The sequence below is a fragment of the Schistocerca americana genome, chromosome 1, assembly GCF_021461395.2.
Source record: "Schistocerca americana isolate TAMUIC-IGC-003095 chromosome 1, iqSchAmer2.1, whole genome shotgun sequence".
Lineage (NCBI taxonomy): Eukaryota > Metazoa > Arthropoda > Insecta > Orthoptera > Acrididae > Schistocerca > Schistocerca americana.
In genome coordinates, this window is record NC_060119.1 from 5,299,642 (window position 1) to 5,327,424 (window position 27,783).

The following is a 27,783-nucleotide window of genomic DNA, read 5'->3' on the forward strand; positions in this document are numbered from 1 at the left end:
CCTGAACGTTACCATTAACTATCAGTTTTGCGTCGGATTCGAAAATCTAGACTCACAGGAGTCGGACCATATGGTGCCCGAGGCAGCGATACCCCTTGGAGACAAGTCGGCTGGACGACGATGTATTTAACCTCGACGCAATATGAGTGTTCCATCGTCATTAGGAGGCCTTCAACGTTGCAATTAACTATCAGTTTTGCGTCGGCTTCGAAAATCGAGACTCACAGGAGAACGACCATAAGGTGCCTGAGGCAGCAATAGAACCTTGGAGACAAGTCGGCTGAAGGACGATGTAATGAATATCAACGCAATTTGAGTGTTCCATCGTCATTAGGAGGCCCTTAACGTCACAATTAACTATCAGTTTCGCATCGGAATCGAAAATCTAGACTCACAGGAGAAGAACCATATGGTGCCCGAGGCAGCAATTTCCCCTTGGAGACAATTCGGCTGGAGAACGATGTATTGAATCTCGACTCAATTTGAGTGTTCCATTATCATTAGGGGGCTCTGAACGTTTCAATTAGCATTCCGTTCTGCGTCGGATTCAAATATCTGGACTCACAGGAGGACGACGATAAGGTGCCCGAAGCAGGAATAGACCCTTGGAGACAAGTCGGCTTGAGGACGACGTATTGAATCACGACGCAATTTGAGTGTTCCACCATCGTCATTAAGAGGCACTGAACGTTACAATTAACTATCAGTTTCGCGCCGGATTCGAAAATCTATACTCACAGGAGACGGACCACATGGAGCCCGAGGCAGCAATATCCCCTTGTAGGCAATTCGGCTGGAGGCCGATGTATTTTATCTCGACGCAATTTGATTGTTCCATCGTCATTAGGAGGCCCTGAACTTTACAATTAACTATCAGTTATGCGTCGGATTCGAAAGCCTAGACTCACAGGAGAACGACCATAAGGTGCCCGAGGCAGGAATAGACCCTTGGAGACAAATGGGCTGGAGGCCAATGTATTGAATCTCGACGCAATTTGAGTGTTCCATCGTCATTAGGAGGCCCTGAACGTTACCATTAACTATCAGTTTTGCGTCGGATTCGAAAATCTAGTCTCACAGGAGTCGGACCATATGGTACCAGAGGCAACAATACCCCTTGGAGACAAGTCGGCTGGAGGACAATGTATTGAACCTCGACGCAATTTGAGTGTTCCATCGTCATTAGGAGGCCTTCAACGTTGCCATTAACTATCAGTTTCGCATCGGAAACGAAAATCTAGACTCACAGGAGACGGACGAAATGGTGCGCGAGGAAGCAATGTCACCTTGGAGACAAGTCGGCTGGAGGACGATGTATTGAAACTCGACGCAATTTGAGTGTTCCATCGTCATTAAGATGCCTGAACGTTACAATAAACAATCAGTTTTGCGTCGGTTTCTAAAATCTAGTCTCACAGGAGAACGACCATAAGGTGCCCGAGGCAGCAGAATCCCCATGGAGGAAGTTGGCTGAATGACGATGTATTGGATCTCGACGCAATTTGAGTGTTGCATCGTCATTAGGAAGCCCTGAACGTTACATTTAACAATCAGTTTCGCGGCGGATTCGAAAATCTAGACTCACAGGAGATGGACCATATGGTGCCCGAGGCAGCAATATCCTCTTGGAGACAAGTCGGCTTGAGGACGATGTATTGAATCTCGACGCAATTTGAGTGTTCCATCGTCATTAGGAGGCCTTGAACGTTGAAATTTACTATCAGTTTCGCATCGGAAACGAAAATCTAGACTCACAGGAGACGGACGAAATGGTGCGCGAGGAAGCAATGTCCCCTTGGAGACAAGTTGGCTGGTGGACGATGTATTGAATCTCGACGCAATTTGAGTGTTCCATCGTCATTACGAGGCCCTGAACGTTACAATTAACTATCAGTTTCGCGTCGGAATCGAAAATCTACCCTCACAGGAGAACGACCATAAGGTGCCCGAGGCAGCAATAGACCCTTGGAGTCAAGTCGGCTGGAGGACGATGTATTGAATCTCGACGCAATTTGAGTGTTTCATCGTCATTAGGAGGCGCTGAACGTTGCAATTAACTATCAGTTAAGCGTCGGATTCGAAAATCTAGACTCACAGGAGAACGACCATAAGGTGCCCGAGCCAGCAATAGAACATTGGAGACAAGTCGGCAGAAGGACGATGTAGTGAATCTCGACGCAATTTGAGTAATCCATCGTCATTAGGAGGCACTGAACGTTACAATTACCAGTTTTGCGTCGGATTCGAAAATCTAGACACACAGGAGAACGACCACAAGGTGCCCGGGGCAGCAATAGACATTTGGAGACAAGTCGACTGGAGGCCGATGTATTGAATCTCGACGCAATTTGAGTGTTCCATCGTCATTAGGAGGCCCTGAACGTTACAATTAAGTATCTGTTTCGCATCGGAATCGGAAATCTAGACTCACGGGAAAAGGACCATATGGTGCCCGAGGCAGCAATGTCCTCTTGGAGACAAGTCGGCTGGAGGACGATGTATTGAATCTCGACGCTATTTGAGTGTTCCATCGTCATTAGGAGGCCCTGATCTTTACAATTAACTATCAGTTATGCGTCATATTCGAAAATCTAAACTCACAGGAGAACGACCATAAGGTGCCCGAGGCAGGAATAGACCCTTGGAGACAAATTGGCTGGAGGCCAATGTACTGAATCTCGACGCATTTTGAGTGTTCCATCGTCATTAGGAGGCCCTGAACGTTACCATTAACTATCAGTTTTGCGTCGGATTCGAAAATCTAGACTCACAGGAGTCGGACCATATGGTGCCCGAGGCAGCAATACCCCTTGGAGACAAGTCGGCTGGACGACGATGTATTTAACCTCGACGCAATATGAGTGTTCCATCGTCATTAGGAGGCTTCAACGTTGCAATTAACTATCAGTTTTGCGTCGGCTTCGAAAATCGAGACTCACAGGAGAACGACCATAAGGTGCCTGAGGCAGCAATAGAACCTTGGAGACAAGTCGGCTGAAGGACGATGTAATAAATATCAACGCAATTTGAGTGTTCCATTGTCATTAGGAGGTCCTTAACGTCACAATTAACTATCAGTTTCGCATCGGAATCGAAAATCTAGACTCACAGGAGAAGAACCATATGCTGCCCGAGGCAGCAATGTCCCCTAGGAGACAAGTCGGCTGGAATAGGATGTATTGAATCTCGACGCAATTTGAGTGTTCCATCGTCATTAGGAGGCCCTGAACGTTACAATTAACTTTCAGTTTCGCGTCACATTCGAAAATCTAGACTCACAGGAGACGGACCACATGGAGCCCGAGACAGATATATCCCCTTGTTGTCAAGCCGGCAGGAGGACGATGTTAAGACTCTCGACGCAATTTGAATGTTCCATCGTCATTAGGAAGCGCTGAACGTTACAATTAACTAGCAATTTTGCGTCGGATTCGAAAATCTAGACTCACAGGAGTCGGACCATATGGTACCCGAGGCAGCAATACCCCTTGGAGACAAGTCGGCTGGAGGACGATGTATTGAACCTCGACGCAATTTGAGTGTTCCATCGTCATAAGGAGGCCTTGAACGTTGCTATTTACTATTAGTTTCGCATCGGAAACGAAAATCTAGATTCACAGGAGACGGACGAAATGGTGCGCGAGGAAGCAATGTCCCCTTGGAGACAAGTGGGCTGGAGGACGATGTATTGAATCTCGACGCAAATTGAGTGTTCCATCGTCATTAGGAGGCCCTGAATGTTACAATTAACTAACAGTTTTGCGTCGGATTCTAAAATCTAGACTCACAGGAGGACGACCATAAGGTGCCCGAGCCAGCAATAGAACATTGGAGACAAGTCGGCAGAAGAACGATGTAGTGAATCTCGACGCAATTTGAGTAATTCATCGTCATTAGGAGGCACTGAACGTTACAATTAACTAACAGTTTTGCGTCGGATTCGAAATTCTAGACTCACAGGAGAAGGACTATATGGTGCCCGAGGCAGCAATTTCCCCTTGGAGACAATTCGGCTGGAGAACGATGTATTGAATCTCGACTCTATTTGAGTGTTCCATCATCATTAGGGGGCTCTGAACGTTTCAATTAGCATTCCGTTCTGCGTCGGATTCAAATATCTGGACTCACAGGAGGACGACGATAGGGTGCTCGAGGCAGGAATAGACCCTTGGAGACAAGTCGGCCTCAGGACGATGTATTGAATCTCGACGCAATTTGAGTGTTCCATCGTCATTAGGAGGCGCTGAGCGTTACAGTTAACTATCAGTTATGCGTCGGATTCGAAAATCTAGATTCACACGAGAACGACCATAAGGTGCCCGAGGCAGCAATAGACCCTTGGAGATAAGTTGGCTGGAGGACGATGTATTGAATCTCGACGCAATTTGAGTGTTCCATTGTCATTAGTAGGCCCTGAACTTTACAATTAACTATCAGTTATGCGTCGTATTCGAAAATCTAGACTCACAGGAGAACGACCACAAGGTGCCCGCGGCAGCAATAGTCATTTGGTGACAAGTCGGCCGGGGCCGATGTATTGAATCTCGACGCAATTTGAGTGTTCCATCGTCATTAGGAGGCGCTGAACGTTGCAATTAACTATCAGTTATGCGTCGGATTCGAAAATATAGACTCACTGGAGACGGACCATAAGGTGCCCGAGGCAGCAATATCCCCTTGGAGCCCAGTCCGCTGCAGGACGATGTATTGAACGCAACGCAATTTGAGTGCCCTAACGTCATTAGGAGGCCATGAACGTTACAATTTACTATCAGTTATGCGTCGGATTCGAAAATCTAGACTCACAGGAGAACGACCACAAGGTGCCCGAGGAAGCAATAGACATTTGGAGACAAGTCGGCTGGAGGACGATGTATTGGATCTCGACGCAATTTGAGTGTTCCATCGTCATTAGGAGGCGCTGGGAGTTACAGTTAACTATCGGTTATGCGTCGGATTCGAAATTCTAGACTCACAGGAGAACGTCCGTAAGGTGCTCGAGGCACCAATAGACCCTTGGAGACAAGTCGGCTGGAGGACGATGTATTTTGTCTCGACGCAATTTGACTGTTCCATCGTCATTAGGAGGCCCTGAACTTTACAATTAACTATCAGTTATGCGTCGGATTCGAAAATCTAGACTCACAGGAGAACGACCACTAAGCGCCCGAGGAAGCAATAGACATTTGGAGTCAAGTCGGATGGAGGCCGATGTATTGAATCTCGACGCAATTTGATTGTTCCATCGTCACTAGGAGGCCCTGAACTTTACAATTAACTATCAGTTATGCGTCGGATTCGAAAGCCTAGACTCACAGGAGAACGACCATAAGGTGCCCGAGGCAGCAATAGACCCTTGGAGACAAGTCGGCTGGAGGACGATGAATTGAATCTCGACGCAATATCAGTGTTCCAGCGTCATTAGGAGGACCTGAATGTTACAAATAACTATCAGTTTTGCGTCGGATTCTAAAATCTAGACTCACAGGAGGACGACCATAAGGTGCCCGAGCCAGCAATAGAACATTGGAGACAAGTCGGCAGAAGAACGATGTAGTGTATCTCGACGCAATTTGAGTAATTCATCGTCATTAGGAGGCACTGAACGTTACAATTAACTAACAGTTTTGCGTCGGATTCGAGATTCTAGACTCACAGGAGAAGGACTATACGGTGCCCGAGGCAGCAATTTCCCCTTGGAGACAAGTCGGCTGGAGAACGTTGTATTGAATCTCGACTCAATTTGAGTGTTCCATCATCATTAGGGGGCTCTGAACGTTCAATTAGCATTCCGTTTTGCGTCGGATTCGAATATCTGGACTCACAGGAGGACGACGATAAGGTGCCCGAGGCAGGAATAGACCCTTGGAGACAAGTCGGCTTGAGGACGACGTACTGAATCACGACGCAATTTGAGTGTTCCACCATCGTCATTAGGAGGCCCTGAACGTTACAATTAACTATCAGTTTCGCGCCGGATTCGAAAATCTAGACTCACAGGAGACGGACCACATGGAGCCCGAGGCAGCAATATCGCCTTGTAGGCAATTCGGCTGGAGGACGATGTATTGACTCTCGACGCAATTTGAGTGTTCCATCGTCATTAGGAGGCGCTGAACGTTACAATTAACAATCATTTTTGCGTCGGATTCGAAAATCTTGACTCACAGGAGACGGACCATATGGTGCCCGAGGCAGCAATACCCCTTGGAGGCAAGTCGGCTGGAGAACGATGTATTGAACCTCGACGCAATTTGAGTGTTCCATCTTCATTAGAAGGCCCAGAACGTTGCAATTAACTATCAGTTTTGCGTCGGATTCGAAAATTGAGATTCAAAGGAGAACGACCATAAGGTGCCCGAGGCAGCAATAGAACCTTGGAGACAAGTCGGCTGAAGGGCGATGTATTGAATCTCGACGCAATTTGAGTGATCAATCGTCATTAGGAGGCCCTGAACATTACAATTAACTATCAGTTTCGCGTCGGATTCGAAAATCTAGACTCACAGGAGACGGACCCCATGGAGCCCGAGGCAGCAATACCCCTTTGAGACAAGTCGCCTGGAGGACGATGTATTGAACCTCGACGCAATTTGAGTGTTCCATCGTCATTAGGAGGCCCTGAACGTTACAATTAACTACCAGTTTTATGTCGGGATCGAAAATCTAGACTCACAGCAGAACGATCATTAGGTGCCCGAGGCAGCAATGGACCCTTGGAGACAAGTCGGCTGGAGGACGATGTATTGACTCTCGACGCAATTTAAGTGTTCCATCGTCATTAGGACGCGCTGAACGTTACAATTAACTATCAGTTATGCGTCGGATTGGAAAATCTAGACTCACAGGAGAACGACCATAAGGTGCCCGATTCAGCAATAGACCCTCGGAGACAAGTCGGCTGGAGGCCGATGTATTGAATCTAGACGCAATTTGAGTGTTCCATTGTCATTAGGAGGCCATGAACGTTACAAGTAACTATCAGTTTCGCGTCGGATTCGAAAATCTAGACTCACAGGAGACGGACCACATGGAGCCCGAGGCAGCAATATCCCCTTGTAGACAATTCGGCTGGAGAACGATGTATTGACTCTCGACGCAATTTGTGTGTTCCATAGTCATTAGGAGACGCTGAACGTTACAATGAACTATCATTTTTGCGTCGCATTCGAAAATCTAGACTCACAGGAGACGGACCATATAGTGCCGCGTCGGATTCGAAAATCAAGACTCACAGGACACGGACCACATGGAGCCAGAGGCAGCAAAATCCCCTAGTAGACAAGTCTGCTGGAGGACGATGTATTGACTCTCGACGCAATTGGAGTGTTCCATCGTCATTAGGAGTCCCTGAACGTTACAATGAACTATCAGTTTCGCATCGGAATGGAAAATCTAGACTCACAGGAGACGGACCATACGGTGCCCGAGGCAGTAATGTCCCTTTGGACACAAGTCTGCTGGAGGACGATGTATTGATTCTCGACGCAATTTTTGTGTTCCATCGTCTTTAGGAGGCCCTGAACGTTACAATTAACTATCATTTCTGCGTCGGATTCGCAAATCTAGACTCACAGGAGACGGACCATATGGTGCCCGAGGCAGCAATACCCCTTGGAGACAGGTCTGCTGGAGGACGATGTATTGAACCTCGACGCAATTTGAGTGCTCCATCGTCATTAGGAGGCCCTGCACGTTACAATTAACTATCATTTTAGCGTCGAATTCGAAAATCTAGGATCACAGGAGACGGACCATATGGTGCCCGAGGCAGCAATACCCCTTGGAGACAAGTCGGCTCGTGGCCGATGTATTGAATCTCGACCCTATTTGAATGTTCCATCGTCATTAGGAGGCGCAGAACGTTGCTATTGACTATCAGTTATGGGTCGGATTCGAAAATCTAGACCCACAGGAGAACGACCATAAGGTGCCCGAGGCAGCAATAGACCCTTGGAGATAGGTCGCCTGGAGACCGATGTATTGAATCTCGACACAATTTGAGTGTTCCGTCGTCATTAGGAGGCCCTGTACGTTACAATTAACTATCACTTTTGCGTCGGACTCGAGAATCTAGACTCACAGCGGAACGACCATAAGGTGCCCGAGGCAGCAATAGACCCTTGGAGACAAGTCGGCTGGAAGCCGATGTATTGAATCTCGCCGCAATTTGAGAGTTCCATCGTCATTAGGAGGCCCTGAACGTTACAATGAACTATCAGTTTCGCATCGGAATCGAAAATCTAGACTCACAGAACACGGACCATATGGTGCCAGAGGCAGTAATGTCCCCTTGGACACAAGTCGGCTGGAGGACGAAGTATTGAATCTCGACGCAATTTGTGTGTTCCATCGTCTTTAGGAGGCCCTGAACGTTACAATTAACTATTAGTTTTGCGTCGGATTCTAAAATCTAGATCACAGGAGAACGACCATAAGGTGCCCGAGGCAGCAATAGACCCTTGGAGACAAGTCGGCTGGAGGACGAAGTATTGAATCTCGACGCAATTTGTGTGTTCCATCGTCTTTAGGAGGCCCTGAACGTTACAATTAACTATCAGTTTCGCGTCGGATTCGAAAATCTAGACTCACAGGACACGGACCACATGGAGCCAGAGGCAGCAATATCCCCTTGTAGACAAGTCGGCTGGAGGACAATGTATTGACTCTCGACGCAATTTGAGTGTTCCATCGTCATTAGGAGGCGCTGAAAGTTACAATTAACTATCATTTTTTCGTCGGATTCGAAAATCTAGACTCACAGGAGACGGACCATATGGTGCCTGAGGCCGCAACACTCGTTGGAGACAAGTCGGCTGGAGGACGATGTATTGAACTTAGACGCAATTTGAGTGTTCCATCGTTATTAGGAGGCCCTGAACGTTACTATTAACTATCAGTTTCGCATCGGAATCGAAAATCTAGACTCACCGGAGACGGACCATATAGTGCCCGAGGCAGCAATGTGCCCTTGGAGACAAGTCGGCTGGAGGCCGATGTATTGAATCTCTACGTAATTTGAGTGTTCCATTGTCATTTGGAGGGCTTGAACGTTACAATTAACTATCAGTTTTGCGTCGGATTCTAAAATCTAGACTCACAGGAGAACGCCCCTAAGGTGCCCGAGCCAGCAATAGACCGTTGGAGACAAGTCGGCTGAAGGACGATGTATTGAATCTCGTCGCAATTTGAGTGTTCCATCGTTATTAGGAGGCCCTGAACGTTACAATTAACTATCAGTTTCGCATCGGAATCGAAAATCTAGACTCACAGGAGATGGACCATATGGTGCCCGAGGCAGCAATGTCCCCTTGGAGACAAGTCGGCTGGAGGCCGATGTATTGAATCTCCACGCAATTTGAGTGTTCCATCGTCATTAGGAGGGCTTGAACGTTACAATTAAGTATCAGTTTTGCTTTGGATTCTAAAATCTAGACTCACAGGAGAACGACCATAAGTTGCCGGAGCCAGCAATAGACCGTTGGAGACAAGTCGGCTGAAGGACGATGTATTGAATCTCGACGCAATTGGAGTGTTCCATCGTCATTAGGAGGCCCTGAACCTTACAATTAACTATCAGTTTCGCGTCAGATTTAAAAATCTAGACACACAGGAGACGGACCACGTGGAGCCCGAGGCAGCAATATCCCCTTGTAGACAAGTCGGCTGGAGGACGATGTATTGATTCTCGACGCAATTGGAGTGTTGCATCGTCATTAGGAGGCCCTGAACGTTGCAATTAACTATCAGTTTTGCGTCGGATTAGAAGATCGAGACTCAAAGGAGAACGATCATAAGGTGCCCGAGGCAGCTACAGACCCTTGGAGACAAGTCGGCTGGAGGACGATGTATTGGATTGCGACGCAATATGAGTGTTCCATCGTCATTAGGAGGCCCTGAATGTTACAATTAAATATCAGTTTTTCGTCGGATTCGAAAATCTAGACTCACTGGAGACTGCCCATAAGGTGTCCGAGGCAACAATATCCCCTTGGAGACCAGTCCGCTGGAGGATGATGTATTGAATCGCGACGCAATTTGAGTGCCCCATCGTCATTAGGAGGCCCTGAACGTTACAATTAACCATCAGTTAAGCGTCGGATTCGAAAATCTAGACTCACAGGAGAACGACCATAAGGTTCCCGAGGCAGCAAAAGATCCTTGGAGACAAATCGGCTCGAGGCCGATGTAGTGAATCTCGACGCAATTTGAGTGTCCCGTCGTCGTTAGGAGGCGCTGAAATTTACAATTAACTGGCATTTTTGCGTCGGATTCAAAAATCTAGACTCACAGGAGGCGGACCATATGGTGCCCGAGGCAGCAATACCCCTCGGAGACAATTCGGCTGGAGAAGGATGTATTCAACCTCGACGCAATTTGAGTGTTCCATCGTCATTAAGAGGACCTGAACGTCGCAATTAACTATCAGTTTTGCGTCGGATTCGAAAATCGAGACTCACAGGAGAACGACCATAAGGTGCCCGAGGCAGCAATAGAACCTTGGAGACATGTCGGCTGAAGGACGATGTATTGAATCTCGACCCAATTTGATTGTTCCATCGTCATTAGGGTCGCTGGACGTTGCAATTAACTATCAGTTATGCGTCGGATTCGAAAATCTACACTCACAGGAGAACGACCATAAAGTGAACGAGGCAGCAATATACCCTTGGAGACAAGTCGGCTGGAGGCCGATGTATGGAATCTCAACGCAATTTGAGTGTTCCATCGTCATTAGTAGACGCTGAACGTTGCAAATAACTATCATTTTTGAGACGGACCATATGGTGCCCGAGGCAGCAATATCCGTTGGAGACAAGTCGGCTGGGGGCCGATGTATTGAATCTCGCCGCAATTTGTGTGTTCCATCGTCATTAGAAGGCCCTGTACGTTGCAATTAACAATCAGTTTCGCGCCGGATTCGCAAATCTAGACTCACAGGAGAAGGACCACATGGAGCCCGAGGCAGCAATATCCCCTTGTAGACAAGTCGTCTGGAGGACGATGTATTGACTCTCGACGCAATTTGAGTGTTCCATCGTCATTACGAGGCGCTGAACGTTACAATTAACTATCGGTTATGCGTCAGATTCGAAAATCTAGACTCACAGGAGAACGACCATTAAGTGCCCAAGGCAGCTATATACCCTTGGAGACAAGTCGGCTAGAGGCCGATGTATTGAATCTCGACGCAATTTGAGTGTTCCGTCGTCATTAGGAAGCCCTGAACTTTACAATTAACAATCAGTTTCGCGTCGGATTCGAATATCTAGACTCACAGGACAACGACCATAAAGTGCCCGAGGCAGCATTATCCCCACGGAGAGAAGTCGGCTGGATGACGATGTACTGAATCTCGACGCAATTTGAGTGTTCCATCGTCATTAGGAAGCCCTGAGCTTTACAATTAACTATCAGTTATGCGTCGGATTCGAAAATCTAGACTCACAGGAGAACGACCATAAGGTGCCCGAGGCAGCAATAAACCCTTGGAGACAAGCTGGCTGGAGGACGATGTATTGAATCTCGACGCAATTTGAGTGTTCCATCGTCATTATGAAGCTCTGAACTTTACAATTATCTATCAGTTATGCGTCGGATTCGAAAATGTAGACTCACAGGAGAACGACCATAAGGTGCCCGAGGCAGCAGCGGTACCTAGGAGACAAGTCGGCTGGAGGACGATGTATTGACTCTCGACGCATTTGTAGTTTTCCATCGTCATTAGGAGGGGCTGAACGTTACAATTAACTATCAGTTTTGCTTCGGATACGAAAATCTCGACTCACAGGATATGAACCATTAGGTGTCCGAGGCAGCAATAGACTCTTGGAGACAAGTCGGCTGAAGGACGATGTATTGAATCTCGACCCAATTTGATTGTTCCATCGTCATTAGGGGGCGCTGAACGTTGCAATTAACTATCAGTTATGCGTCAGATTCGAAAATCTAGACTCACAGGAGAACGACCATAAAGTGCCCGAGGCAGCGATATACCCCTGGAGACAAATCGGCTGGAGGCCGATGTATTGAATCTCGACGCAATTTGAGTGTTCCATCGTCATTAGGATGCCCTGAACTTTACAATTAACAATCAGTTTCGCGTCGGATTCGAATATCTAGACTCACAGGAGAACGACCATAAAGTGCCCGAGGCAGCATTACCCCCATGGAGAGAAGTCGGCTGGATGACGATGTATTGAATCTCGACGCAATTTGAGTGTTCCATCGTCATTAGGAAGCCCTGAACTTTCCAATTAACTTTCAGTTATGCGTCGGATTCGAAAATCTAGACTCACAGGAGAACGACCATAAGGTGCCCGAGGCAGCAATAGACCCTTGGAGACAAGTCTTCTGGAGGCCGATGTATTGAATCTCGACGCAATTTGAGTGTTCGATCGTCATTAGGAGGCCCTGAACGTTACAATTAACTATCAGTTTCTCGTCGGATTCGAAAATCTAGACTCACAGGAGAAGGACCACATGGAGCCCGAGGCAGCAATATCTCCTTGTAGACAAGTCGTCTGGAGGACGATGTATTGACTCTCGACGCAATTTGAGTGTTCCATCGTCATTAGGAGGCGCTGAACGTTACAATTAACTATCGTTTTTGCGTCGGATTCGAAAATCTAGACTCACAGGAGGCGGACCATATGGTGCCCGACGCAGCAATACCCCTCGGAGACAATTCGGCTGAAGGACGATGTATTCAACCCCGACGCAATTTGAGTGTTCCATCGTCATTAAGAGGCCCTGAACGTTGCAAATAACTATCAGTTTTGCGTCGGATTCGAAAATCGAGACTCACAGGAGAACGCCCATAAGTTGCCCGAGGCAGCAATAGAACCTTGGAGACAAGTCGGCTGAAGGACGATGTATTGAATCAAGACGCAATTTGAGTGTTCCATCGTCATTAGCAGGCCCTGAACGTTGCAATTAACTATCAGTTATGCGTCGGATTCGAAAATCCAGACTCACAGGAGAGCGACCACAAGGTGCCCGAGGCAGCAATAGACATTTGGAGACAAGTCGGCTGGAGGCCGACGTATTGAATCTCGACGCAATTTGAGTGTCTCCATCATCATTAGGGGGCTCTGAACGTTGCAATTAACTATCAGTTATGCGTCTAATTCGAAAATCTAGACTCACAGGAGAACGACCATAAGGTGCCGAGGCAGCAATAGACAATTGGAGACAAGTTGGCTGGAGGCCGATGTATTGAATCTCGACGCAATTTGAGTGTTCCATCGTCATTAGGAGGCGCTGAACGTTGCAATGAACTATCAGTTATGCGTCGGATTCAAAAATCTAGACTCACTGGGGACATTTTATAAGGTGTACGAGGCAGCAATATCCCCTTGGAGACCAGTCCACTGGGGGACGATGTATTGAATCGCGACGCAATTTGAGTGAACCATCGACATTACGAGGCCCTGAACGTTACAATTAACTATCAGTTTTGCGCCGGATTAGAAAATGTAGAATCACCGGGAGAACGACCATAATGCTTCCGAGGCAGCAATAGACTCTTGGAGTCAAGTCGGCTGAAGGACGATGTATTGAATCTCGACGCAATTTGAGTGTTCCATCGACATTAGGAGGCCCAGAACGTTACAATTAACTATCAGTTTCGCGTCGGATTCCAATATCTAGACTCACAGGAAACGGACCACATGAGCCCGAGGCAGCAGTATCCCCTTGTAGACAAGTCGGCTGGAGGACTCTCGACTAAATTTCAGTGTTCCATCATCATTAGGAGGCCGCGAAAGTTACAATTAACTATCAGTTTCGCGTCGGAATCGAAAATCTAGAATCACAGGAGACGGACCATATGGTGCCCGAGGCAGCAATGTCCCCTTGGAGACAAGTCGGCTGGAGGCCGATGTATTGAATCTCGACGCAATTTGAGTGTTCCATCGTCATTAGGAGGCCCTGAACATTATAATTAACTATCAGATTTGCGTCGAATTCTAAAATGTAGACTCACAGGGGAACGACCATAAGGTGCCCGAGGCAGCAACAGACCCTTGGAGACAAATCGGCTGAATGACGAGTTATTGAATCTCGACGCAATTTGTGTGTTCCATCGTCATTAGGAAGCCCGGGACGTTACAATTAACAATCAGTTTCGCGTCGGATTCGAAAATCTAGACTCAGAAGAGAACGACCATAAGGTGCTCGAGACAGCAATATCCCCATTGAGAGAAGTCGGCTGGAGGTCGATGAAATGAATCTCGACGCAATTTGAGTGTTCCATCGTCATTAGGAGGCGCTGAGCGTTACAATTAACTATCAGTTATGCGTCGGATTCGAAAATCTAGACTCACATAAGAACGACCATAAGGTTCCCGAGGCAGCAAAAGATCCTTGGAGACAAATCGGCTCGAGGCCGATGTAGTGAATCTCGACGCAATTTGAGTGTCCCGTCGTCGTTAGGAGGCGCTGAAATTTACAATTAACTGGCATTTTTGCGTCGGATTCAAAAATCTAGACTCACAGGAGGCGGACCATATGGTGCCCGAGGCAGCAATACCCCTCGGAGACAATTCGGCTGGAGAAGGATGTATTCAACCTCGACGCAATTTGAGTGTTCCATCGTCATTAAGAGGACCTGAACGTCGCAATTAACTATCAGTTTTGCGTCGGATTCGAAAATCGAGACTCACAGGAGAACGACCATAAGGTGCCCGAGGCAGCAATAGAACCTTGGAGACATGTCGGCTGAAGGACGATGTATTGAATCTCGACCCAATTTGATTGTTCCATCGTCATTAGGGTCGCTGAACGTTGCAATTAACTATCAGTTATGCGTCGGATTCGAAAATCTACACTCACAGGAGAACGACCATAAAGTGAACGAGGCAGCAATATACCCTTGGAGACAAGTCGGCTGGAGGCCGATGTATGGAATCTCAACGCAATTTGAGTGTTCCATCGTCATTAGTAGACGCTGAACGTTGCAAATAACTATCATTTTTGAGACGGACCATATGGTGCCCGAGGCAGCAATATCCGTTGGAGACAAGTCGGCTGGGGGCCGATGTATTGAATCTCGCCGCAATTTGTGTGTTCCATCGTCATTAGAAGGCCCTGTACGTTGCAATTAACAATCAGTTTCGCGCCGGATTCGCAAATCTAGACTCACAGGAGAAGGACCACATGGAGCCCGAGGCAGCAATATCCCCTTGTAGACAAGTCGTCTGGAGGACGATGTATTGACTCTCGACGCAATTTGAGTGTTCCATCGTCATTACGAGGCGCTGAACGTTACAATTAACTATCGGTTATGCGTCAGATTCGAAAATCTAGACTCACAGGAGAACGACCATTAAGTGCCCAAGGCAGCTATATACCCTTGGAGACAAGTCGGCTAGAGGCCGATGTATTGAATCTCGACGCAATTTGAGTGTTCCGTCGTCATTAGGAAGCCCTGAACTTTACAATTAACAATCAGTTTCGCGTCGGATTCGAATATCTAGACTCACAGGACAACGACCATAAAGTGCCCGAGGCAGCATTATCCCCATGGAGAGAAGTCGGCTGGATGACGATGTACTGAATCTCGACGCAATTTGAGTGTTCCATCGTCATTAGGAAGCCCTGAGCTTTACAATTAACTATCAGTTATGCGTCGGATTCGAAAATCTAGACTCACAGGAGAACGACCATAAGGTGCCCGAGGCAGCAGCGGTACCTAGGAGACAAGTCGGCTGGAGGACGATGTATTGACTCTCGACGCATTTGTAGTTTTCCATCGTCATTAGGAGGGGCTGAACGTTACAATTAACTATCAGTTTTGCTTCGGATACGAAAATCTCGACTCACAGGATATGAACCATTAGGTGTCCGAGGCAGCAATAGACTCTTGGAGACAAGTCGGCTGAAGGACGATGTATTGAATCTCGACCCAATTTGATTGTTCCATCGTCATTAGGGGGCGCTGAACGTTGCAATTAACTATCAGTTATGCGTCAGATTCGAAAATCTAGACTCACAGGAGAACGACCATAAAGTGCCCGAGGCAGCGATATACCCTTGGAGACAAATCGGCTGGAGGCCGATGTATTGAATCTCGACGCAATTTGAGTGTTCCATCGTCATTAGGATGCCCTGAACTTTACAATTAACAATCAGTTTCGCGTCGGATTCGAATATCTAGACTCACAGGAGAACGACCATAAAGTGCCCGAGGCAGCATTACCCCCATGGAGAGAAGTCGGCTGGATGACGATGTATTGAATCTCGACGCAATTTGAGTGTTCCATCGTCATTAGGAAGCCCTGAACTTTCCAATTAACTTTCAGTTATGCGTCGGATTCGAAAATCTAGACTCACAGGAGAACGACCATAAGGTGCCCGAGGCAGCAATAGACCCTTGGAGACAAGTCTTCTGGAGGCCGATGTATTGAATCTCGACGCAATTTGAGTGTTCGATCGTCATTAGGAGGCCCTGAACGTTACAATTAACTATCAGTTTCTCGTCGGATTCGAAAATCTAGACTCACAGGAGAAGGACCACATGGAGCCCGAGGCAGCAATATCTCCTTGTAGACAAGTCGTCTGGAGGACGATGTATTGACTCTCGACACAATTTGAGTGTTCCATCGTCATTAGGAGGCGCTGAACGTTACAATTAACTATCGTTTTTGCGTCGGATTCGAAAATCTAGACTCACAGGAGGCGGACCATATGGTGCCCGACGCAGCAATACCCCTCGGAGACAATTCGGCTGAAGGACGATGTATTCAACCCCGACGCAATTTGAGTGTTCCATCGTCATTAAGAGGCCCTGAACGTTGCAAATAACTATCAGTTTTGCGTCGGATTCGAAAATCGAGACTCACAGGAGAACGCCCATAAGTTGCCCGAGGCAGCAATAGAACCTTGGAGACAAGTCGGCTGAAGGACGATGTATTGAATCAAGACGCAATTTGAGTGTTCCATCGTCATTAGCAGGCCCTGAACGTTGCAATTAACTATCAGTTATGCGTCGGATTCGAAAATCCAGACTCACAGGAGAGCGACCACAAGGTGCCCGAGGCAGCAATAGACATTTGGAGACAAGTCGGCTGGAGGCCGACGTATTGAATCTCGACGCAATTTGAGTGTTCCATCATCATTAGGGGGCTCTGAACGTTGCAATTAACTATCAGTTATGCGTCTAATTCGAAAATGTAGACTCACAGGAGAACGACCATAAGGTGCCGAGGCAGCAATAGACAATTGGAGACAAGTTGGCTGGAGGCCGACGTATTGAATCTCGACGCAATTTGAGTGTTCCATCGTCATTAGGAGGCGCTGAACGTTGCAATGAACTATCAGTTATGCGTCGGATTCAAAAATCTAGACTCACTGGGGACATTTTATAAGGTGTACGAGGCAGCAATATCCCCTTGGAGACCAGTCCACTGGGGGACGATGTATTGAATCGCGACGCAATTTGAGTGAACCATCGACATTACGATTCCCTGAACGTTACAATTAACTATCAGTTTTGCGCCGGATTAGAAAATGTAGAATCACCGGAGAACGACCATAATGCTTCCGAGGCAGCAATAGACTCTTGGAGTCAAGTCGGCTGAAGGACGATGTATTGAATCTCGACGCAATTTGAGTGTTCCATCGACATTAGGAGGCCCAGAACGTTACAATTAACTATCAGTTTCGCGTCGGATTCCAATATCTAGACTCACAGGAAACGGACCACATGAGCCCGAGGCAGCAGTATCCCCTTGTAGACAAGTCGGCTGGAGGACTCTCGACTAAATTTCAGTGTTCCATCATCATTAGGAGGCCGTGAAAGTTACAATTAACTATCAGTTTCGCGTCGGAATCGAAAATCTAGAATCACAGGAGACGGACCATATGGTGCCCGAGGCAGCAATGTCCCCTTGGAGACAAGTCGGCTGGAGGCCGATGTATTGAATCTCGACGCAATTTGAGTGTTCCATCGTCATTAGGAGGCCCTGAACATTATAATTAACTATCAGATTTGCGTCGAATTCTAAAATGTAGACTCACAGGGGAACGACCATAAGGTGCCCGAGGCAGCAACAGACCCTTGGAGACAAATCGGCTGAATGACGAGTTATTGAATCTCGACGCAATTTGTGTGTTCCATCGTCATTAGGAAGCCCGGGACGTTACAATTAACAATCAGTTTCGCGTCGGATTCGAAAATCTAGACTCAGAAGAGAACGACCATAAGGTGCTCGAGGCAGCAATATCCCCATTGAGAGAAGTCGGCTGGAGGTCGATGAAATGAATCTCGACGCAATTTGAGTGTTCCATCGTCATTAGGAGGCGCTGAGCGTTACAATTAACTATCAGTTATGCGTCGGATTCGAAAATCTAGACTCACATAAGAACGACCATAAGGTGCCCGAGGTAGCAATAGACCCTTGGAGACAAGTCGGCTGGAGGACGATGTATTGAATCTCGACGCAGTTTGAGTGTTCCATCGTCATTAGGAGGCGCTGAACGTTACAATTAACTATCATTTTTGCGACGGAAGAGAAAATCTAGACTCACAGGAGAACGACCACATGGTGCCCTAGGCAGCAATAGACATTTGAAGGCAAGTCGGCTGGAGGCCGATGTATTGAATCTCGACGCAATTTGAGTGTTCCATCGTCATTAGGAGGCGCTGAACGTTGCAATGAACTATCAGTTATGCGTCGGATTCGAAAATCTAGACTCACTGGGGACGGTTCATAAGGTGTACGAGGCAGCAATTACCCCTTGGAGACCAGTCCGCTGGAGGACGATGTATTGAATCGCGACGCAATTTGAGTGAACCATCGTCATTACGAGGCCCTGAACGTTACAATTAACTATCAGTTTTGCGTCGGATGCGAAAATCTAGACTCACAGGAGAACGACCATAAGGTGTCCGAGGCAGCAATTTCCCCTTGGAGACAAGTCGGCTGGTGGACGATGAATTGCATCTCGACGCAATATGAGTGTTCCTTCGTCATTAGGAGGCGCTGAGCATTACAATTAACTATCAGTTAAGCGTCGGATTCGAAAATCTAGTCTCACAGGAGAACGAGCATAAGGTGCCCGAGGTAGCAATAGTCCCTTGGAGACAAGTCGGCTGGAGGACAATGTATTGAATCTCGACGCAATCTGAGTGTTCCAACGTCATTAGGAGGCGCTGAATGTTGGAATTAACTATCAGTTATGGGTCGGATTTGAAAATCTAGACTCACAGGAGAACGACCATAAGGTGCCCGAGGCACCAATAGACAATTGGAGACATGTCGGCTGGAGGCCGATGTATTGACCCTCGATGCAATTTGAGTGTTCCATCGTCATTAGGAGGCTCTGAAAGTTGCAATTAACTATCAGTTTTGCGTTGGATTCGAAAATCGAGACTCACAGGACAACGACCATAAGGTACCCGAGGCAGCAATAGAACCTGGGAGACAAGTCGGCTGAAGGACGATGTATTCAATCTCGACGCAATTTGAGTGTTCCATCGTCATTAGGAGGCCCTGAACTTTACAATTATCTATCACTTATGCGTCGGATTCGAAAATTTAGATTCACAGGTGAACGACCACAAGGTGCCCGAGGCAGCAATAGACATTTTGTGACAGGTCGGCTGGAGACCGATGTATTGAATCTCGACGCAATTTTAGTGTTCCATAGTCATTAGGAGGCGCTGAGCGTTACAATTAACTATCAGTAACGCGTCGGATTCGAAAATCTAGACTCACAGGAGAACAACCATAAGGTGCCCGAGGTAGCAATAGACCCTTGGAGACAAGTCGGCTGGAGGACGATGTATCGAATCTCGACGCAATTTGAGTGTTCCATCGTCATTAGAACCCTGAACGTTACAATTAACTATCAGTTTCGCGTCGGATTCGAATATCTAGACTCACAGGAAACGGACCACATGGAGCCCCAGGCAGCAATATCCCCTTGGAGAGAAGTCGGCTGGAGGCCGATGTATTGAATCTCGACGCAATTTGAGTGTTCCATCGTCATTAGAAATCTGAACGTTAAAATTAACTATCAGTTTCGCGTCGGATTCGAATATCTAGACTCACAGGAAACGGACCACATGGAGCCCGAGGCAGCAATATCCCCTTGTAGCAAGTCGGCTTGAGGACGATGTATTATTGACTCTCGACGCAATTTGAGTGTTCCATCATCATTAGGAGGCCCTGAACGTTACAGATAACCATCATTTTTGCGTCGGATTCGAAAATCTAGACTCACAGGAGACGGACAATATGGTGCCCGAGGCAGCAATACCCCTTGGAGACAAGTCGGCTGGAGGACGATGTATTGAACCTAGACGCAATTTGAGTATTCCATCGTCATTAGGAGTCCCTGAACGTTACTATTAACTATCAGTTTCGCATCGGAATCGAAAATCTAGACTCACAGGAGACGGACCGTATGGTGCCCGAGGCAGCAATGTCCCCTTGGAGACAAGTCGGCTCGAGGCCGATGTATATAATCTCGACGCAATTTGAGTATTCCATCGTCATTAGGAGGTCCTGAACTTTACAATTAACTATCAGTTATGAGTTGGATTCGAAAATCTAGACTCACAGGAGAACGACCACAAGGTGCCCTAAGCAGCAATAGACATTTGAAGACATGTCAGCTGGAGGCCGATGTATTGAATCTCGACGCAATTTGAGTGTTCCATCGTCATTAGGAGGCGCTGAACGTTGCAATTAACTATCAGTTATGCGTCGGACTCGAAAATCTAGACTCACTGGAGACGGACCATGAGGTGTACGGGGCAGCAATATTCCCTTGGAGACCAGTCCGCTGGAGGTCGATGTATTGAATCTCGACGCAATTTGAGTGTTCCATCGTCATTATGAGGCCCTGAACGTTGCAATTAACTATCAGATTTGCGTCGGATTCGAAAATCGAGACTCACAGGAGAACGACCATAAGGTGCCCGAGGCAGCAATAGAACCTTGGAGACAAGTCGGCTGAAGGACGATGTATTGAATCTCGACGCAATTTGAGTGTTCCATCGTCATTAGGGGGCGCTGAACGTTGCAATTAACTATCAGTTATGCGTTGGATTCGAAAATCTATCCTCACAGGAGAACGACCGTAAGGTGCCCGAGGCAGCAATAGACAATTGGAGACAAGTCGGCTGGAGGCCGATGTTTTGAATCTCTACGCAATTTGAGTGTTCGATCGTCAATAGGAGGCCCTGAACATTACAATTAACTATGAGTTTTGCGTCGGATTCTAAAATCTAGACTTACAGGAGAACAACCATAAGGTGCCCGAGGCAGCAATATCCCCATGGAGAGAAGTCGGCTGGAGGACGATGAAAGAAATCTCGACGCAATTTGAGTATTCCATCGTAATTAGGTGGCCCTGAACGTTACAGTTAGCTATCAGTTTCGCGTCGTATTCAAAAATCTAGACTCACAGGAGACGGATCATATGGTTCCCGAGGCACCAATGTCCCCTTGGAGACAACTCGGCTGGTGGACGTTGTATTAAATCTCGACGCAATTTGTGTGTTCCATCGTCATTAGGAGGCCCTGAACGTTACAATTAACTATCAGTTTCGCGTCGGATTCGAAAATCTAGACTCACAGGAGGGCGACCATAAGGTGCACGAGGTAGCAATTTCCCCTTGGAGACAAGTCGGCTAGAGGACGATGTATTGAACCTCGACGCAATTTGAGTGTTCCATCTTCATTAGGAGGCCCAGAACGTTGCAATTAACTATCATTTTTGCGTCGGATTCGAAAATCGAGACACACAAGGGAACGACAATAGGGTGCCCGAGGCAGCAATAGAACCTTGGAGAGAAGTCGGCTGAAGGACGATGTATTGCAACTCGACGCAATTTGAGTGTTCCATCGTCATTAGGGTTAACTATCAGTTTCGCATCGGAATTGAAAATCTAGACTCACAGGAGACGGACCACATGGTGCTCAAGGCAGCAATGTCCCCTTGGAGACAAGTCGGCTCGAGGCCGATGTATTGAATCTCGACGCAATTTGTGTGTTCCATCGTCATTAGGAGGCCCTGATCGTTACAATTAGCAATCAGATTCGCGTCGGATTCGAAAATCTAGACTCACAGGAGAACGACCATAAGGTGCCCGAGGCAGCAAGTCGGCTGGAGGACGATTTATTGAATCTCGACGCAATTTGAATATTCAATCGGCATTAGGAGGCCCTGAACGTAACAATTATCAGTTTTGCGTCGGATTCGTAAATCTAGAATCACAGGAGAACGATCATAAGGTGCCCGAGCCAGCAATAGACCCTTGGAGACAAGTCGGCTGGAGGCCGATGTATTGAATCTCGACGCAATTTTAATGTTCCATCGTCATTAGGAATCCCTGAACGTTGCAATTAACTATCAGTTTTGCGTCGGATTCGAAAATCGAGACACACAAGGGAACGACAATAAGGTGCCCGAGGCAGCAATAGAACCTTGGAGAGAAGTCGGCTGAAGGACGATGTATTGCAACTCGACGCAATTTGAGTGTTCCATCGTCATTAGGATTAACTATCAGTTTCGCATCGGAATTGAAAATCGAGACTCACAGGAGACGGACCACATGGTGCTCAAGGCAGCAATGTCCCCTTGGAGACAAGTCGGCTCGAGGTCGATGTATTGAATCTCGACGCAATCTGTGTGTTCCATCGTCATTAGGAGGCCCTGAACGTTACAATTATCAGTATTGCGTCGGATTCGTAAATCTAGAATCACAGGAGAACGATCATAAGGTGCCCGAGCCATCAATAGACCCTTGGAGACAAGTCGGCTGGAGGCCGATGTATTGAATCTCGACGCAATTTGAGTGTTCAATCGTCATTAGGAGGCCCTGAACATTGCAATTAACTATCAGTTTCGCGTCGGATTCGAAAATCTAGACTCACAGGAGACGGACCACATGGAGCCCGAGGCAGCAATACCCCTTTGAGACAAGTCGCCTGGAGGACGATGTATTGAACCTCGACGCAATTACAGTGTACCATCGTCATTAGGAGGCCCTGAAAGTTACAATTAACTACCAGTTTTTCGTCGGGTTCGAAAATCTAGACTCACAGCAGAACGACCATAAGGGCCCGATGCAGCAATAGACCCTTGGAGACAAGTCGGCTGGAGGCCGATGTATTGAATCTAGACGCAATTTGAGTGTTCCATCGTCATTAGGAGGCCCTGAACGTTGCAATTAACTATCAGTTTTGCGTCGGATTCGAAAATCGAGACTCAAAGGAGACGGACCACATGGAGCCCGAGGCAGCAATATCCCCTTGTAGACAATTCGGCTGGAGAACGATGTATTGACTCTCGACGCAATTTGAGTGTTCCATCGTCATTAGGAGACGCTGAACGTTACAATTAACTATCATTTTTGCGTCGCATTCGAAAATCTAGACTCACAGGAGACGGACCATATGGTTCCCGAGGCAGCAATACCCTATGGAGACAAGTCGGCTGGAGGACGATGTATTGGCTCTCGACGCAATTTGAGTGTTCCATCGTCATTAGGAGGCCCTGAACGTTGCAATTAACTATCAGTTTTGCATCGGATTCGAAAATCGAGACTCGCAAGGGAACGACAATAAGGTGCCCGAGGCGGCAACAGAACCTTGGAGACAAATCGGCTGAAGGACGATGTATTGAATCTCGACGCAATTTGAGTGTTCCATCGTCATTAGGAGACCCTGAAAGCTACAATTAACTATCAGTTTCGCATCGGAATCGAAAATCTAGACTCACAGGAGGCGGACAAAATGGTGCGCGAGGCAGCAATGTCCCCTTGGAGATAAGTCGGCTGGAGGCCGTTGTATTGGATCCCGACGCAATTTGAGTGTTCCATCGTCATTAGGAGGCCTTGAACTTTACAATTAAATATCAGTTATGCGTCGGATTCGAAAATCTAGACTCACAGGAGAACGACCATAAGGTGCCCGAGGCAGCAATATCCCCATTGAGAGAAGTCGGCTGGAGGACGATGTATTGAACCTCGACGCATTTTGAGTGTTCCATCGTCATTAGGAGTCCGTGAACGTTACTATTAACTATCAGTTTCGCATCGGAATCGAAAATCTAGACTCACAGGAGACGGACCGTATGGTGCCCGAGGCAGCAATGTCCCCTTGGAGACAAGTCGGCTCGAGGCCGATGTATATAATCTCGACGCAATTTGAGTATTACATCGTCATTAGGAGGTCCTGAACTTTACAATTAACTATCAGTTATGAGTTGGATTCGAAAATCTAGACTCACAGGAGAACGACCACAAGGTGCCCTAAGCAGCAATAGACATTTGAAGACATGTCGGCTGGAGGCCGATGTATTGAATCTCGACGCAATTTGAGTGTTCCATCGTCATTAGGAGGCGCTGAACGTTGCAATTAACTATCAGTTATGCGTCGGACTCGAAAATCTGGACTCACTGGAGACGGACCATGAGGTGTACGGGGCAGCAATATTCCCTTGGAGACCAGTCCGCTGGAGGTCGATGTATTGAATCTCGACGCAATTTGAGTGTTCCATCGTCATTATGAGGCCCTGAACGTTTCAATTAACTATCAGATTTGCGTCGGATTCGAAAATCGAGACTCACAGGAGAACGACCATAAGGTGCCCGAGGCAGCAATAGAACCTTGGAGACAAGTCGGCTGAAGGACGATGTATTGAATCTCGACGCAATTTGAGTGTTCCATCTTCATTAGGAGGCCCAGAACGTTGCAATTAACTATCATTTTTGTGTCGGATTCGAAAATCGAGACACACAAGGGAACGACAATAAGGTGCCCGAGGCAGCAATAGAACCTTGGAGAGAAGTCGGCTGAAGGACGATGTATTGCAACTCGACGCAATTTGAGTGTTCCATCGTCATTAGGATTAACTATCAGTTTCGCATCGGAATTGAAAATCTAGACTCACAGGAGACGGACCACATGGTGCTCAAGGCAGCAATGTCCCCTTGGAGACAAGTCGGCTCGAGGCCGATGTATTGAATCTCGACGCAATTTGAGTGTTCCATCGTCATTAGGAGGCCCTGAACATTATAATTAACTATCAGATTTGCGTCGAATTCTAAAATGTAGACTCACAGGGGAACGACCATAAGGTGCCCGAGGCAGCAACAGACCCTTGGAGACAAATCGGCTGAATGACGAGTTATTGAATCTCGACGCAATTTGTGTGTTCCATCGTCATTAGGAAGCCCGGGACGTTACAATTAACAATCAGTTTCGCGTCGGATTCGAAAATCTAGACTCAGAAGAGAACGACCATAAGGTGCTCGAGGCAGCAATATCCCCATTGAGAGAAGTCGGCTGGAGGTCGATGAAATGAATCTCGACGCAATTTGAGTGTTCCATCGTCATTAGGAGGCGCTGAGCGTTACAATTAACTATCAGTTATGCGTCGGATTCGAAAATCTAGACTCACATAAGAACGACCATAAGGTGCCCGAGGTAGCAATAGACCCTTGGAGACAAGTCGGCTGGAGGACGATGTATTGAATCTCGACGCAGTTTGAGTGTTCCATCGTCATTAGGAGGCGCTGAACGTTACAATTAACTATCATTTTTGCGACGGAAGAGAAAATCTAGACTCACAGGAGAACGACCACATGGTGCCCTAGGCAGCAATAGACATTTGAAGACAAGTCGGCTGGAGGCCGATGTATTGAATCTCGACGCAATTTGAGTGTTCCATCGTCATTAGGAGGCGCTGAACGTTGCAATGAACTATCAGTTATGCGTCGGATTCGAAAATCTAGTCTCACTGGGGACGGTTCATAAGGTGTACGAGGCAGCAATTACCCCTTGGAGACCAGTCCGCTGGAGGACGATGTATTGAATCGCGACGCAATTTGAGTGAACCATCGTCATTACGAGGCCCTGAACGTTACAATTAACTATCAGTTTTGCGTCGGATGCGAAAATCTAGACTCACAGGAGAACGACCATAAGGTGTCCGAGGCAGCAATTTCCCCTTGGAGACAAGTCGGCTGGTGGACGATGAATTGCATCTCGACGCAATATGAGTGTTCCTTCGTCATTAGGAGGCGCTGAGCATTACAATTAACTATCAGTTATGCGTCGGATTCGAAAATCTAGTCTCACAGGAGAACGAGCATAAGGTGCCCGAGGTAGCAATAGTCCCTTGGAGACAAGTCGGCTGGAGGACAATGTATTGAATCTCGACGCAATCTGAGTGTTCCAACGTCATTAGGAGGCGCTGAATGTTGGAATTAACTATCAGTTATGGGTCGGATTTGAAAATCTAGACTCACAGGAGAACGACCATAAGGTGCCCGAGGCACCAATAGACAATTGGAGACATGTCGGCTGGAGGCCGATGTATTGACCCTCGATGCAATTTGAGTGTTCCATCGTCATTAGGAGGCTCTGAAAGTTGCAATTAACTATCAGTTTTGCGTAGGATTCGAAAATCGAGACTCACAGGACAACGACCATAAGGTACCCGAGGCAGCAATAGAACCTGGGAGACAAGTCGGCTGAAGGACGATGTATTCAATCTCGACGCAATTTGAGTGTTCCATCGTCATTAGGAGGCCCTGAACTTTACAATTATCTATCACTTATGCGTCGGATTCGAAAATTTAGACTCACAGGTGAACGACCACAAGGTGCCCGAGGCAGCAATAGACATTTTGTGACAGGTCGGCTGGAGACCGATGTATTGAATCTCGACGCAATTTGAGTGTTCCATCGTCATTAGAAATCTGAACGTTAAAATTAACTATCAGTTTCGCGTCGGATTCGAATATCTAGACTCACAGGAAACGGACCACATGGAGCCCGAGGCAGCAATATCCCCTTGTAGCAAGTCGGCTTGAGGACGATGTATTATTGACTCTCGACGCAATTTGAGTGTTCCATCATCATTAGGAGGCCCTGAACGTTACAGATAACCATCATTTTTGCGTCGGATTCGAAAATCTAGACTCACAGGAGACGGACAATATGGTGCCCGAGGCAGCAATACCCCTTGGAGACAAGTCGGCTGGAGGACGATGTATTGAACCTCGACGCAATTTGAGTATTCCATCGTCATTAGGAGTCCCTGAACGTTACTATTAACTATCAGTTTCGCATCGGAATCGAAAATCTAGACTCACAGGAGACGGACCGTATGGTGCCCGAGGCAGCAATGTCCCCTTGGAGACAAGTCGGCTCGAGGCCGATGTATATAATCTCGACGCAATTTGAGTATTCCATCGTCATTAGGAGGTCCTGAACTTTACAATTAACTATCAGTTATGAGTTGGATTCGAAAATCTAGACTCACAGGAGAACGACCACAAGGTGCCCTAAGCAGCAATAGACATTTGAAGACATGTCAGCTGGAGGCCGATGTATTGAATCTCGACGCAATTTGAGTGTTCCATCGTCATTAGGAGGCGCTGAACGTTGCAATTAACTATCAGTTATGCGTCGGACTCGAAAATCTAGACTCACTGGAGACGGACCATGAGGTGTACGGGGCAGCAATATTCCCTTTAAGACCAGTCCGCTGGAGGTCGATGTATTGAATCTCGACGCAATTTGAGTGTTCCATCGTCATTATGAGGCCCTGAACGTTGCAATTAACTATCAGATTTGCGTCGGATTCGAAAATCGAGACTCACAGGAGAACGACCATAAGGTGCCCGAGGCAGCAATAGAACCTTGGAGACAAGTCGGCTGAAGGACGATGTATTGAATCTCGACGCAATTTGAGTGTTCCATCGTCATTAGGGGGCGCTGAACGTTGCAATTAACTATCAGTTATGCGTTGGATTCG